This window comes from Mustela nivalis (genome assembly GCF_964662115.1).
Source record: "Mustela nivalis genome assembly, chromosome: 12".
NCBI lineage: Eukaryota > Metazoa > Chordata > Mammalia > Carnivora > Mustelidae > Mustela > Mustela nivalis.
In genome coordinates this window covers 27,061,680-27,078,290 of record NC_139031.1, presented here as the reverse complement: position 1 = coordinate 27,078,290, position 16,611 = coordinate 27,061,680, and the positions used below count along the sequence as shown (strand labels likewise).

The following is a 16,611-nucleotide window of genomic DNA, read 5'->3' as shown; positions in this document are numbered from 1 at the left end:
AAGTGACAGGGTCCCAATTTCTTGAGGTCTTGCAACCAGCAGGGCTAAAAGCCTGAAGTTTTAAAAGTCAGCACACTTGGCTCTGGGAAAACTCAGAAGATACTGAAATTGCTATTTGCAAGAAGGAAGGATAAACAGCCCATAGGCATACGAGGTGGAAATGCCAACCTGAAGAGCATCTGGGTCATACAATGGGGGAATTTAGTTGCTCATCTCAGAGGATGTCCCAGAGAGGAAGCATGAAGGGAGAGACCCACGCCCCCACCCCAGGAACAAAGGAACCAGTAGGTACCATTTCCTTCCCCACCCTTCACACCACACAGGGCCACCAGCAGGACCTAACCAGCACCCACACTCACTACTGAATTGCTTACACCAAGCCCTAACCCCCACATTCTGGTGGAACTACCCTTCCTGTCACACTTGCTTCAGTCTTGGCCCTGGCAGGATCCTCCTCTCTCAGAAGACTTGCTCAAACCCTCTACCCACATTGAAACTCCCACCCCAGAAGTTCTTCCAAGTCCTGCAAGTCCTCTGTTCTGGTGGCAGCAGAGAAAGATCTCATTTCACAAGCAAATCAGAGCATACCTAGTTAAAATCTGCCACATTCAGACCAGGGACCAAATACTGCCTACAACACAGACAGCCTCTGCCCAAGACTGACCTGAAGGAAAAAGCGGTCGGGACACGATAGCAGAGTGCATGCAGCACACATTGAAGACAACCACAGAAGTGCCAGGCCCTGGGGAAGAGAGGACACTAAAGTGCAGGGCATTACAGGACCTCTTCTTCATAAGGCCTTTACTCTCAAGAACAGGAAAAGCAAATGACTTTCCTAACACAGAGACACAGGCACAGACTTAGACAAAATAAGACAGAGAAATATCCCAAATGAAAGAACAGAACAAGGCCATGGCAGGAGATCTAAGTGAAACAGATAGAAGTAACATAACATGCCTGATGGAGAATTTAAAGCAATGATCATAAGGACTTGAGAAAAGAGTGGAAGACACAAGTGAAACCCTTACCACAGAGATAAAGAATAACACAGCAGAGATAAAGGGCTCAAAACACAAAATGAGAAACACATCTGATGGAACAAACATCAGGCTGGAAGAAGCTGAGGAACTAATTAATAACCTAGAAGACAGAGTAATTAATGAAGAGAAATCGAGCTTAAAGAAAGAGAAATGGAATTATGCAAAATGAGAATAGAGTTAAGGAACTCAGTGAGTCAATCAAACGTAGTAATATTCATACTATAGAAGACCCCCAAAAAAGGACAGAGAAAAGGGAACAGAGAATCTGTTTGAAGAAATAATAGCTGCAAAATTCCCTAATCTGGAGAAGGAAACAGATATCCAGATCCAGGAGGCACAGAGACCTCCAACAAAATTAACAAAAGCAGATCCACACCAAGATGTATTGTAATTAAATATGGCAAAATATAGTGATACAGGAAAAAAAAAAAAAAAACACCAAAAGCAGCAAGACCAAAGATCCCCCATGATATACAAAAGAAACGCCATAAGGTTATCGGCAGATTTTTCAGCAGAAAGTTCGAAGCTAGACAGGAATGGGAGGACATATTCAAAGTGCTGAATGGGAAAAACCTGAAGCCAAGAATTCTACAGTATTAACCAGCAAGGTTAGCATTTAGAACAAGAAAGATAAGCAGTTTCCCAGATAAACAAAAACTAAAGGAGTTCATGCCCACTAAAGCAGCTCTGCAAGAACTATTAAAGGGGACTCTGAGGAGAAAGGGAGACCAAGTGACAGTGTAAAGGTAGAAGACAAAAAGCAGTAAAAATTAGTATTTCTGTATACCTAAAATGTGGGGAGTAAAGAATAGGTTCAAACTTAAACAACCATCAACTTAGCTGCTTCTGGTCTGACTCTAGAATCTCTGCTAAGGATCACATTGAGCTAGGAAGTGTTGCTGTGATGTGTTTAGAGTCAGCACCATGGCAGAAGACATCAAGACCAAAAGCAAGAACTACCAGACTGTCCCTTTTGACAGTCACTTCCCCAACCAGAACCAGACTAGGAACTGCTAGCAGAACTATCTGGATTTCCACCGCTGTGAGACGGCAATGCTGCTAAAGGGGGCAATGTCTCTGTGTGCAGATGGTAAAGGGATTGAGCCCCGCATCGGGCTCTCTGCTCAGCAGGGGCCCTGCTTCCTCCTCTCTCTCTGCCTGCCTCTCTGCCTACTCATGATCTGTCTGTCAAATAAATAAAATCTTAAAAAAAAAAAAACTAGCAAAAAATGAAAGAGAAAAGGTAATAAAATGGTTCTCTTTTTCTCTCTCTCTACATATATACACATATACATATATCAATAATTACTTTGAATGTAAATGGACTAAAAGCTCTAATCAAGATGACATAGGGTGATGGAATGGATAAAAAATAGGACTATCTATATGCTGCCTACAAGAGACTCATTTCAGACCTAAAGGCACCTGCAGAATGGAAATGAGGGGATGGAGGGAAGCCTGGGTGGCTTACATGGTTAAGCATCTGCCTTTGGCTTAGGTCATGATCCCAGAGTCCTGGAATCAAGTCCTGTGTTTGGCTCCCTGCTTAGCAGGGAGTTTGCTTCTCCCTTTCCTTCTGTCCCTCCCTCTAGCTTATGTTCTCTCTAAAATAAAATCTTAAAAAAAAAGAAAAGTGAGAGGATGGAGAAGCATTTATCATGCAAATGGATGCCAAAAGGAAGCTGGAATAGCAATTCTTAAACCAAACAAAACAGACTTTAAAACAAAGACTGTAACTAAAGACAAAGAAGAACACTATATAATAAAGGACAATCCAACAAGAAGATATAGCAATTATAAATATTTATGCACCCAATATGGGAGCACTAAAATAGTTAAAAGAGTTAATAACATAAAAGAACTAATCACTAATAATATAGTAATAGGGAACTTTAACACATCAACAGACAGATCATGAAAACAGAAAAATCAAGGGAAAACTGACTTTGAATGACACACTGGACCAGATGGATTTAACAGATATATTCAGAACATTCCATCCTAAAACAACAGAATACACATTTTTTTTTTTTTCCAAGTGCACATGGAACATTCTCCAGAATAGATCACATATTAGGTCACAAAACAAGTCTCAACAAATTGAAAAAATCCAGGTGATAGCATGCATCTTTTCTGACCATAATGGCTATGAAACTAGGAGTCATCCACAAGAAAAAAAATCCAGAAAGACCACCCCACCAAAAAAAAAAAGCAGGTTACTACTAAATAATGAATGGGGCAACCAGGAAGTAAAATTTCAAAGTACAAGGAAACAATTGAAAATAATGGCCCCAAACCTTTGGGATACAGACATATATTGATGGAGGAAATAAGATGGTAGAAGTAGTAGGGAGAACCTAAGCTTGCCTCATCCCTTGAACCCAGATAGATCAGCATCAAATCATTGTGAAATACTAGAAAAATGATCAGAGGACCTTAAAAACAACAACAACAACAACAGCAACAACAATAATTGGCCCAACTGGAAGGAGAGAACATGGCCAGTATGAGTTCTGGAGACATGAATGGGTAAGAGAAAAGCCACAGTGCTGTGAAAGGGAGGAAGCCCCTTCTGTGGAAAGAAGTCAAGAAGAGCAGTGCATAAGGCTCAGGCAAGATGCCTCAGTGTGTGTGTGTGTGTGTGTGTGTGTGTGTGTGTGTGTGTGTGTGCGCGCGCAGATTCCCTGGGTCACACCTGGTCTACTTTACTGGACTACACTGGAAGAGGATATTTTCCCTCTCAAAGGACAATAGGCCTGCTGGGCACCATGGAGCAGCGGTTCAACAGTAGGAGACAGAGATGTGCAGAAGGCAGATAACCTGGTTGCAGTTTTTGTTATGCTTCCTTATAGACTTCAGGCACTCATGCAGGCAGGAACTGCTTTTCTCAGACAGAAGGGCACCAGGAACAGCTCTGTGAGGCTCTCCTCCAAGGGAGGGGGATCCACACCTAACTGAGTCCATTAAGATTTGGAGTTTGAGGGGCACATGGGTGGCCAGCTGGTTAAGGGTCCAACTTCTGAATTCCACTCAGGTCATGATCTTGGGGTTGTGACATCAAGCCCAGCATAGAGCTCTGTGGTGGGCCTGGAATTTTGAATTTCAGCTGCTGGCCAGAGATAAAACACAGAACTGTGACTGTGGAGCCAGGCAAGCCGATGGCTTGGCACAGACAAGTTGAAGGCAGGAATCTGATGAAAGCCTGGGACACAAGAGGGGAGACTATTTGCTTTTTTGTGAAGGCCTCCTGAACAGCAGTGGTCAGGAGTTCCCCCTTCCCAGGGACGAGAAGGCAGAGTGACATCATTTTTCACTCCCCTGCCCACCATCACAGTCAGACTTCAGAGAAAAACACAGTGCCTCCAGGCTAGAATCAGTTATACCAAACCCTGTAGCTCTGTCCCCTACCCCACTGCACCCCCTGACAGGGGAATAAAGAACAGGTCTGATTGTGAGCCAGTGCAGCAGGCCTTTCCCCAGCAGTCCAACACAGCCCCCGCCCCCCCATCATGTACCAAGTCTATGGATCATAGAGTGCTCCAAAGTATCAACTTCAGTTCTGGCAGAAATAGGGTCAGGCTTTCCTCTTCCTAAAAAAAAAAACTTCATAAAAGTTTTATGCTTTTTAAAAAAATTTCTTTTTCTTTGGAATTACAGGTCTAGTTTTTTGTTCATTTGTTGGTTTGTTTTCCTTTCTTGTTTTTTTAGATCAGGCTTTTTTTTTTTCCTTATTTTTCTTTGGAATCAGGATTACGTTTTTTTGTTCGCTTTTTTTGGTTGTTGTTGTTCTTTTTTCTTGGACTAGTTGTTCACCACCTTTTTTTTTTCTTTTAAAGATCTTATTTGAGAGAAAGAGTATGTATACATGAGCAGGGGGAGGGGCAGAGGGAGAGGGAGAAGCAGACTGTCCCCCAAACCCCATTGAACCAGGGAGCCAGACACAGGGCTCAATCCCAGGACCCCAAGTTCATGACCTAAGCAAAGGCAGATATTTAACCAACTGAACCAGCCAGTATCCCATTCACCCTTCTTTTTAAAATCAGGCTTATCTTAAAGAAACCAAAGCACACCTAGTTAAATTCCAAACAATTCCCAAGGAGGAGGAGCAAGAAGGAACTCTGTAGAGGACTGACATGTAAAAAAAGAATGACAAAATAAAACAGAGTGCACCCAGTGTACACCAGAAACACTTCCTGAAACACCAGGATCTGTACAGTGTATGAACCCTTCTTAATATACTATTACTTTCCTGAGCAAGAAATATAATGACAAGACAGAAGAATTCTCCACAAAAGGAAGATCAAGAAGAAATCAAAACCAGGAATTTTTCCCAAAATAGATGTAAGCAATGTATCTGAACAAGATTAGAACAACAGTCATAAGAATACTAGCTGGGCTTGAAAGAAGCCAGAAGACACCAAGGAAATATTGGCTGCAGAGATAAAAGACCTAAAATCTAGTCAGGCGAACATAAAAAATGCTGTAACTGGGATGCAAAACTGACTAATGTTATCACAACAAAGATGGAAGAAGAAGAGGATTGAATAAGTGATATATAAGTTAAAATGAGAGAAAATAAAGATGAAAAAAACAGGAAAAGAAAACTATCAGATCACAAATACAGACTTAGGGAACTGAGGGATCCCACAAAACGCAATAATATCGGCATCATAGGAGTCCAAAAAGAGGAGCAGCATGGGGGGGAAATGGTTAGAAGGTATTCTAAGCAAATTATAGCTGAGAACTTCCCAAATCTGGGGAAGGAAACAGGCATTTGAGTCCAAGAGGCAAAGAAAATCCCCTCAAAAATCAACAAAACTGGTCAACATGAAGACATATCATAGTCAAACTTGCAAAATACAAAGAGAATTCTGAAAGCAGCTAGGGAAGGTCCTTAACCTACAAGGGTATACTCATAAGGTTAGCAACAGACCTGTCCACAGAAACTTGGCAGGCCAGAAAAGAGTGGCATCATATATTCAATGCACAAAAAGGAAAAAATATGCATTCAAGAATACTTTATCCAGTGATAAGGTATAAAATGATAAAGCCAGGCCTGGTTTCCCTGTCTGGACACCCTCAGCCCAGGGCTCCCCAGCGTGGGTACTAATAAACCACCTTAGAGTGCGCACGTGCACACCAACACACACACACACACACACACACACACACGGTTTCTCCTGAAACCAATACTACTACACTGTATGTTAACTAACTTGAAATTAAAATTAGCCCTTTGGAATGCAGCAAAAGCAGTTCTAAAAGGCAAGTTTATAGCAATACAGGCCTATGTCGAAAAGATAACTCTCAAACAAACTAGCTAACCTTATATCTAAAGGAACTAGAAAAAGAACAAACAAAACTTAAAACCAGCATAAGGAAGGAAATGATAGTTTGGAGCACAAATTGGGGGGGGGGGGCAGAGATTAATGAAACCAGGGGCTTGTTCTTGGTGGTGGGGGGGGGGGAATCAACTGATAATCCTCCAGCAGACTTATTTAAAAAAAAAAAAAAAAAAAAAAGACAAAGTACCCAAATAAAATCACAAATGAAAGAGAAGTAATATCACTTACAAATGATTTTTTTTTTTTTTTGACAGGGGGAAAAAAAAGTTTTTTAATTACGTACTCAATCCATTTGGTGTATTTCAAAAGGTGCAATACTTTTCTTCATTTATCAGTGAAAGAAGTTAGAAATTAACTTCAAAAAAAAAAAATCAGCACATGGCAAACAAATTTCCTTGAAAGTCACAGTCACATATATAGTGCATCCTAGAAAAGAGGAGGGGCAAGAGAGGTTCCACCCACTTTCATGAGTTTCATCAAATACTGGACCTACTCAAGGGTGGAGAGAAAAGGCAACTTTCAAAAAGGGGTATGTTATTAAATGAGGCATTTACTATACTCGTTCCTAAGAGCACCAGGTGGGGAACAAGTTTTCTAAACTAGATCTAGGAAGTGGAATGTGGAATCAATCAGTCCTCCTCCCCTTAAGTAAGGGCTATCCGATGGCTAATGAATTTAAAAAACATAACTAAATAAAAACAAACCCCACACACACTCCCCGCATCCCACCCCACCCCCGCAAAAACAAAAACAAAAAACCCTAAATGTCCCAGATCATTCTCCAGAGTGGATGGAGCCCAGGAGCAGCTTCAACAACCCAAATTAGTCTGTTACAGAGTCATCACAAGGATGCCTTGCTTTAAAAAAAAAAAAAAAAAATTTTTTTTTTGAAACAACAAAACAAAAACTAGTACTAATCACTTTTCTGACAATACACAATTACTCAAATTAACTAGTACTGAGAGGGGGAAGGGGACCATACCTACGGGCCTTGTCTCACACGAGTGCATGTGGGTAGGTGTAGGGCATTTGTCATTATTGCAAAAACGAATTTTAATCTTTAATCTTTAGTTTGATTTAACATTGCTTTTAGTATGATGCTGACACCAGCTGTGTGGAAAGGGCTCTGGAGACACGTTCATAGCAGCACACACCCGCGGCTCTTCTTTGGTTGGGGAGGCTCCAGGGCAGCCAATATTGCTTCGTCAAATACATTCTTTAGGCCTTTCTGTGTGAGTGCGGAACACTCCACATACTTGACCGCCTTCAGGTCACAGGCCACCTTTTCAGCAGTCTCTGGAGTGATAGGCTTCTGTTTGTTCTTGGCAAGTTTCTCAATCGTAGAGGGGTCATCTCGGAGATCAATTTGGGTCCCAACAAGCAAGAAAGGAGTCTTTGGACAATGGTGAGTTATCTCAGGGACCCACTTTTCCTTCACATTTTCAAATGAGGATGGAGAGACGACTGAAAAACAGACTAGATATACATCTGTTTGTGGATAACTCAGCGGTCGTAATCTGTCATAATCCTCTTGCCCTGCAGTATCAAAAAGTCCAAGAGTATATGGCTCTCCACCAATCATAACTGTGACTGCATAGTTGTCAAAAACAGTCGGTACATACTCAGATGGAAATTTGTTTGTTGTGTAGGATATCAGGAGACATGTTTTACCAAGGCACCATCACCCACAACAACCCACTTAATTGTCTGCATTGCTGAAACAGTTTTGTATTGACTTAAAATACTTCAAAATTCAGTGATGACCTCAGCTTCTCCGCCGGGGCGTTGGCCTACAAATGTTATTATGACTGCATGTAAGCAATCTAAAGGAAATGGATAGATCTCTAGAAATATAACTTACCAAAAATGAAACAAGAAGAAATCAAATATTTTAAAAGACCAATTACAAGCAAAGAAATTAAATCAAAACAAACAGAAGTCCAGGACCCACTAAGGCTAATTCCATTAAACATTTAAAGAATGGTTAATACCTTTCCTTCTCAAACTATTCCAAAAAATAGAAAAGGGAAATTTCCAGCTTCATTCTATGAGGCATTACCATAATGCTAAAATTAGATAAGGACACCAAGAAAGGAGAACTAAACGCTAGTATGTCCGAGGAACATACAGAAATTTTCAACAAAATATTACCAAACTGAATCCAACAATACATTAAAAAAAAATTCATCATGATCAAGTGAGATTTATTCTTTGATTGTAAGAGTGGTTCAGTATTCACAAATCAATGTAACACATCAATAACAAATGATAAAAACTGTATGATATTTCAATAGACACAGAGAAAGGATTTGACAAAGTACAATATCCATTCACGATAAAAACCCTCAGCAAAGTCAGAAGGAACACACCACAACATAATAAAGGCCATCTATGAAAAATCCAGAGCTATCATCCTCAATGTTCCCTAAGATCAGGAACAAAAAAAAAAAGAATGTCCATTCTCACCACCATTTTTTGTTTGTGGGTTTTCGTTTTTAAGATTTTTCTTAAGTTATCTTCACACCTAATGCGGGGCTCAAACTTACAATCTTGAGATCAAGAGTCACATGCTCTGATGACTGAGCCAGCCAGGTGCCCGTCCCTCTCACATTTAGTCAACATAGTACTGGAAGTCCTAGCCATAGCAATTAAACAAGAAATAAAAGGCATCCAAATCAGCAAAGATGAGGTCCAACTTTCACTATTCGCAGATGACATGAAACTATCTACAGAAAACTCAGAGGACTCCACCAAAAAACTGCTTGAACCAATGATAAGCAAATTCAGTGAGGTTGCAGAGTATAAAATCAATCTACAGAGATCTGATGCATTTCTCTACACTGACAATGAAGCAGCAAGAAATTAAGAAAACAATCCCATTTTTAATTGTACCTAAAATAATACCTAGGAATAAGCCTAAATAAAGAGATCGAAGACTCTGAAAACTATAAAAACACTGATTAAAGAAACTGAACATGATATAAAGAAATTGGAAGACAATCCATGCCCATGGATTGGAAGAACACATATTGTTAAAATAGCTATACTACCCAAAGCAGTCTACACATTTAACACAATCCCTATCAAAATACCAACAACATTTGTCCAGAGCTAGAACAAACAATCCTAAAATTTGTATGGAACCACGAAAGACCCTGAACAACCAAAGCAATCTTGAAAAAGAAGAGCATAGCTGGAGGCATTATAATTCTGGACCTCAAGTTATATTACAAACTATAGAAATCAAAACAGTATGGTGCTGGCACAAAAAGACACACACAGACAAATAATAGAAAATCCAAAAATAAACCCATAATTATATGGTCAATTAATCTTTAACAAAGCAAAAAACAATATCCAATGGGAAAAAGACAAGTCTCTTGAACAAATGTTGGGAAAATTGGATGGCTATAGGCAGAAAAATGAAATTGGACCACTTTCTTACATAATACACAAAAATAAACTCAAAATGGCTTATAGACGTAGATGAGACCTAAAACCATAAAAATCCTAGAAAAAAGCACAAGCAATAATTTCTCTGATATCAGCCACAGCAACTTTTCTCTGGATAGGTGTCCCAACTCAAGGGAAATCAAAGCAAAAATAAATTATTGGGACTATATCAAAATAAGAAGCTTCTGCATAGTGAAAGAAGAAATAAACACAACTATAAGGCCACCTAAGAAACGGGAGAACATATTTCTAAATGACATATCCAATAAAGGGTTATTATACAAAATATATAAAGAACTTACACAACTCAACACCTCAAAAACAAAATTTAAAAATGGGCAAAAGACATGAATAGGCATTTCTCCTAAGGAAATACATAGATGGCCAACAGACAATGAAAAGTTGCTCAGAGTCACTTATCAAGGAAATAAACATTAAAACTACAAGGTTATCACTTCACAATTGTCAGAATGGCTAAAATCAACACCACAAGAAACAACAGGTGTCAGTGAGGATGTGGAGGAAAAAAAAATCTTACACAGCTGATAGGAATGTGAACTGGCACAGCCACTGTAAAAAACAATATGGAGGTTCTTCATAAACTTAAAAACAGAACTACCCTACTCATCAGCAATCACATTACTGGGTATTTACCCAAAGAAAACAAGAATACTACCATCAAGGGGTACATGCGCCCCTGTTCATAGCAGCATATATATATATATATATATATATTTTTTTTTTTTTTTTTACAATAGCCAAGATACAGAAGCAGCAGAAGTGTCCATCAACTGATGAAGGTGTAGCATTTATGAAGGGCACTTTGTGTTTGTGTGTGTACACACACAGAGGAATATTATTCAACCATAAAAAAAGAATCAGATCTTGCTATTTGAAATGATACGGATAGAGACAAAGAGTACCATGCGGAGTGAAATAAGTCAGGAAAATACCATCTGATTTCACTCATGTATAATTTAAGAAACAAAGCATAAGAGCAAAAGGAGGGGGGAGACAAACTAAGACACAGACTTCACTATAGAGAACAAACTGATGGCTACCCAAGGGGAGGTGGGGGTGGGTGGGTGGTATTCTTGTGATGAGCGCCCAGTGATTAAAAGAAAACTTTTAAAAAAGAGGGAAAGTAATAGTTAACCTGAAAATATGTGAGTGACAGTCTCTTTACCTCCAAGTATATAAAGTTAACACTTTCTATCCTCTCTACAACTTTCTGAATTATTTCTAGTGGTCTTATTTTCAATTCGATTTTCTATATTGCAATATTTCCTTTTAAGTTCTTTGGAAAACTTAACACTGTCCTTTCATCAATCATGAAATAAAATCAAGCAAAAAGTAGGGCCACAGGTGAAACAATTATAGAAAGAACCCATGAAAGATTATGAAGACTGAGACAGACAAAATTTGTGGGGTTTTTACATTCTTGTCTCAGAAATATGCAGGATGGGCTACTGAGTTTGAGATATAGACTGAGAGCAAATTAGACAAAACTCACCTCCACATATAGGAATAAAAAGTACTCAAGGTTATTTGTGTAGTTTTCTTACAAACTCTTCTAGCTAGGATTTCATCTATAGTACTTTTATAATTTGTTGAATTATAGTGATTTATAATCACTACATATGAATTTATACATGAACAACACAAGTTCCAATTTGAGGCTTTACTGGATGTTGGTAATTAATACTTTATATATTTTACTGTTCACAACACAATTAAGTAAACCACTTAACAATCTCCGTGCTATAAATAAGAAAACTGAAGCCAAGCAAGGATTCTATTAAACACCATAGAGCTAGGTAAGTAGATCAATTGGGATTTGACCCCAAAGTCCATCCCAATGTCTCATAGCCCAATTACTTGTTTTTATAACTAGGTCTAGATACATAATTATTTTCCATATTGGATACTGGTCAAGAGCAACTTTTTCTAATGTTGAATTAGTCCTACCACTTTAATATTTAAAATCTTAATGGACTATAGGAAACATTCTGTTTAGGTTTTACCAGAAGGATTAGGCAGGATTCCATCTGTAATATTTGGAGCACAGCTCACTGACAATTATGTACATGTTTAGTTTATCCTTCAGCTCCATCAAAAAGGTTAATTATAGAAAATTCAATCAAATTATGGGGGAGTTGTTTAAGTATTTTTAAGATGCAATAGTAAAGACAGGATTTTAGAATACTCAAGTATTCATCACCCAACTTCAGTGGTTCACTCCCATGGCTGCCCCGTCTTCATCTTCTCAGGGTGGTCCCTCCCCATAGCCCTTTTTTATTGACAATAGAAATCAAGATTTTTTTCTGCCACAGAAATTAAGAGCATGCTCTACTCCAGTATGCCCTCACCTTAATTATATCTGCAACAATCCTACTTCCAAATAAAGAAATTCCGAGGATCTAAATAATCTGAATTTGGTGGAACACTATGCAACCCAGTATATATGTTTATTTTTAAGGAAAGAAAAATAGAAGACCTTTATATACCATCTAGTAACTTATGTCATCCTCAAACCAATAATCCAGAGTTCCAGAAATAAACCCTATTCCGAATGTGCTATTTTAGTAAGCTTTATGTGCACGTATTTATAGAAAACTATACTACATATTGTAAAGCTATATAAATAGAACTATACTATACAAATCATTTTGCAATTTTTTGATCACTGTCTTTGAGATTTACCAATTTTATAGTATTCTACTGTATAAACAGGACCTTTTTATATTTATTCACTCATCTATTGATAAATATTTGAGCTGTTTTCACTTCTTTAATGCTGTAGACAATGTCACAATGGACCTTCCTGTATGGGTTTCCTTGTACTTGAATTTCTCTAAAATATACCCTGGAAGTTCAATTTCCAGGTATAAGGTATAAGCACTAGGCAATTCCAGAAACTGAAAAGAATGTTTACAAAGATTTACAACTTAAGCCAGAAGCACGTTAAGTCCTCATTCTCCTATACTTTTATTCAAGTTTCATTTTTCCAAATTTGCCAAACTGAAAGACAAATGGTAGCTCATTTTAATCTGAATATCCTTGATTACTAGGGATGTTAATCATCTCTTGATTTCATAGTGAGTTGAATTATTCCAAGATATATTTGACATCCCTGTCAAATCCCTGGAGCTTGTGAATGTTACTTTTGTTGGAAAAAAAAAGTCTTTGCAGGTAAAATTAAAGATCTTGAAATGAAGAAATCATTTTCGATTACCCAGTGGGTTCGAATCCAATGACAAGAGTCCTTATGAGACACAAGGAAGATTTGGCAGACAGAAAGAAAGGCAGCAATATTAAAAGGAAGGCAGACTCTGGAGTGACAGGATCAGAAGACTAAGGAAGACAATGCCAAAAGACACGAAAAGCAAGAAGAAGCTTTTGAAGGAGTCTCCCCAGCCATTTCTGAAAGGAGCCTTGCTTACATCTTGATTTCGGATGTCTAACCTCCCAAACAAAGAGAATAATTTTAAGCCAGTTTGTGGCAACTGTTACAGCGGCTATGTGAAAATGTTACAGTTTATTAACCACTTAGATTTCCTATTCTTTGAATTGTTATTCATCTCCTTTACTCATTCTGTTCAGGGACTATTTGCCTTTTCATACAGATGTACAGGAGTTATATATATTTTAGGTATTAAGCCTCTGATGATCATTGGCTTGTTGATCATAATACCATCTGTTTAATCCCCCCTTTGTCTTGTCCTGTGAAATATCTCAGCTTTTAGAATTTCAATCACTTACAGTTTGTGCCTTCTTTGCCTTAAAAATCCTGTCATCCTTTGTTTTCTCATTTTTCTCAAAGTTCTTTTAGCATTTCCCTATATAATGTGTAGAATCTTTTTGTGCCGACTGTGAGGGCAGAATGCAAGATTATATTTAACGTTCTATGTGTATCCAATTATCCTAGTAATGTTTATTCATCCATCATTTCATTAAAAGTTTGATGTTTATCCATCATTTCATTAAAAGTGTGTAATGCCACTTGTGAAACCTGTTTATATCTATGCATGGGTTTATTTATGACCTATGATGGCAGTATTAATAGTGAGGGAAGGTAAATAAGCCATCTCTAATTACAACCACTTGTCCCTGGTAGGGCAAATCTCATGCCCTTTCTCCCCTTCTACATAATCTTGGCTGTTCTTGATCCCTTGCCTTTTCCATATAACTTTCAGTATCAGTTTATCAGTAATCTAAGTAATGTAAGACAAAGCACAATCCTGTTGGAGGTTGTAATTCCAATGATTTTCTCATTACACTGAGGTTAACTGACAAGTCAGGACATCAAATCTTCCCACTCAGAAACAGGTCGTGTATGTTCAGTAATGTTTCATAGTATTTCTCCCCTGGGGCCTTACAGTCAGCTTTATACCTAACAGGCACTTTGTTTTAATGCTTTTGAGAATTATTTTTTCTTACTGCCATCTTCTACTAGGCTACTTAATAAAGTGCTACAGGTCTCTGTATGTCTGTCTAGTTTTCATCCAGCAGTCTTCAAGTTGTTAGTTTTAGTAGTTTCTCAATAGCTCATCCTGAAATGGTCTAGGTGGAAAATTTAGCAGCCACCACTATGGATAGTTTACCTTTACAAGTTTATCTTTCCCATTTGAACTGGCTAGAAGTACATTATGTTAAGGGAGGATAGTAAGGGAGAGTAGCCTTGTCTTATTTCTGATTTTCTTTTGAAAACTTCAAGTCTTCATCATTAGCTAGGTCACTTTTTATAAATTTCTGATATTCAAGAACCTTCTTTGTAGTGGCCATTTTAATCTTGGATATTTTTACGTTGAGCACATATTGAACTGTATTAATATTATTTGTTATGTTAATATAATCACGATCTTTCTATCCCAATGATATCAGTAGTTCTAATATTGACTCATTCACACACACACAATATAACATACTTCATGATACACAGCAATGAAATTTATTTACTAATATTCTATTAAGGATTTTTGTATCCATGTAAAAAAACTGATATTTAGTTTTCTGTTCTTATATTTTCCAAATTTGGTTTGTACAAAGGTATACTAGCTTTATCAGAAAAACATTTCTTCTAACTTCCAGAATACTTAACAATAAGAATTTATTTTTCCTTGAAGGTTTGGGAAAACTATTTGAGCCCAGTGTCTTGGTACCACAGACATCACTTCACTATCGTAATAACAGATCATTCAGGTTTTCTATTTCTTCTTGAGTCCATTTTTCCAAATAGTCGCTTCATATAAGTTTCCAAATTTGTTGGCATAGAACTGTTCAAAGTAGTTAAAACCCAATTTAACTATAACTGTACTATCTGTGCTTATCTAGCTGTTATTTTTTTTTTTAAGATTTTATTTGTTTTTTGACAGACAGAGATCACAAGTAGGCAGAGAGGCAGGCAGAGAGAGAGAGAGGAGGAAGCAGGCTCCCTGCTGAGCAGAGAGCCAGATGCAGGGCTTGCTCCCAGGACCCCAGGACCCCAGGACCCCAGGATCATGACCTGAGCCGAAGGCAGAGGCTTTAACGCACTGAGCCACCCAGGCGCCCCTATCTAGTTGTTCTTATTCATACATTTGTTTTTCATTTATCTTGGTAACATTCGTCTCACAAGACTACTATAACTAGACTTTAGTGTTCGTTTTACTATTTTCATCATGTTTACTACTTTCAAGTTTATTCTTTGTGGCTATTATCTAAAGAATTAAACACCCAGACACAGCACTACAGCAATTACTTCAGGCAACGGTATATTCAGCAAAGACACAGTAGAGATAGAAAAGTAAAAGTTAAAGGCTTAAGGAAAACAAAGCAAAACAAAACAAAAACCCCAAAGCTTTGGTTGTAGTGTTTCCAAGATGCTCTCCAGTCCATGGCAGATGTTCTGACTCAGACCTGTGAACCTAAACACTCTCATTACAAGGCTGATGTTAACACTACGAATTTACTAATTGGGTGGTGGAAGAACCCATCTTCACTTTGAGAATGCCACTGAAGACACTGCTTCCTTCTTAGTGATAATGAAGGCCTCTCAGCAGGTTTTGAGATTCTTGAGCTCTTCCATTATATATAAAGCCTTTTTGCCTGCATATACCCTTTACCCCCCAGTACTAAATAGCATGGGTGTCCTCTCCAGTGACAGGGCATTAACCTTTTGCAAGCAAACACTCTTGGACTGTCCACTGTTACTAGTTAGGATTAATTAAGCCTTATAATTCTGCCTCCTGGAGAAGGTTTCTCTCCTCACAGCCAAACTGGTGGGGTTCAGAACCTGAGCTCATGGACAAGGAGCATGAATCCAGATTTGGCTCGTCCACAAGGCACACAGGAATCCTTTGCCCTGCAATTAAGGATCAGCAGATGTTCTTCTGCCTCTACCTAAAAGACGTGAAAAGATTATTTCACAGGAAAACACCAGCTCTATTCTAGGCCTGTGTACCAGGGCCACCTGTGTGGCCCACCCGCAGTTCAAACTGAGTGCATGCTCCTTTGAGTAAGGTGCAGAGTGTAAATACAGACCTGCCCCTAATATAGAGGTGCTTTCCCACGGACAAAGCCAGTCACTTTCATCTGCCATGGTCAAAAAACTCTCCTTGGTATAAGGCTTAAAACTTTCACACAATCTGTGAGGAAAGGAAAGCAAGTTCAACAACTATAAAACTGAACAGTATGCCAACTCCTAAGTAAAACCCCAAATTGTCCACTCTTAGTAATGTACCACTGAAGCTTAAAGATCCCTGTGACCCTAACAGAAACATGAACAACATGAT

The 16,611-nt window shown here is 38.4% G+C and overlaps 1 protein-coding gene and 1 pseudogene across 2 annotated transcripts in view; both read right to left on the bottom strand.

Annotated features, from left to right (window-relative positions):
• Window positions 1-16,611, bottom strand: part of CADPS2 (calcium dependent secretion activator 2) — a 453,461-nt gene that overhangs the window by 293,633 nt on the left and 143,217 nt on the right. The gene's annotated exons all lie outside the window — the stretch shown is intronic.
• Window positions 6,726-8,170, bottom strand: LOC309844896 (cell division control protein 42 homolog pseudogene; annotated as a pseudogene). Its single transcript has one exon. The product of its transcript is annotated as a cell division control protein 42 homolog pseudogene (transcript).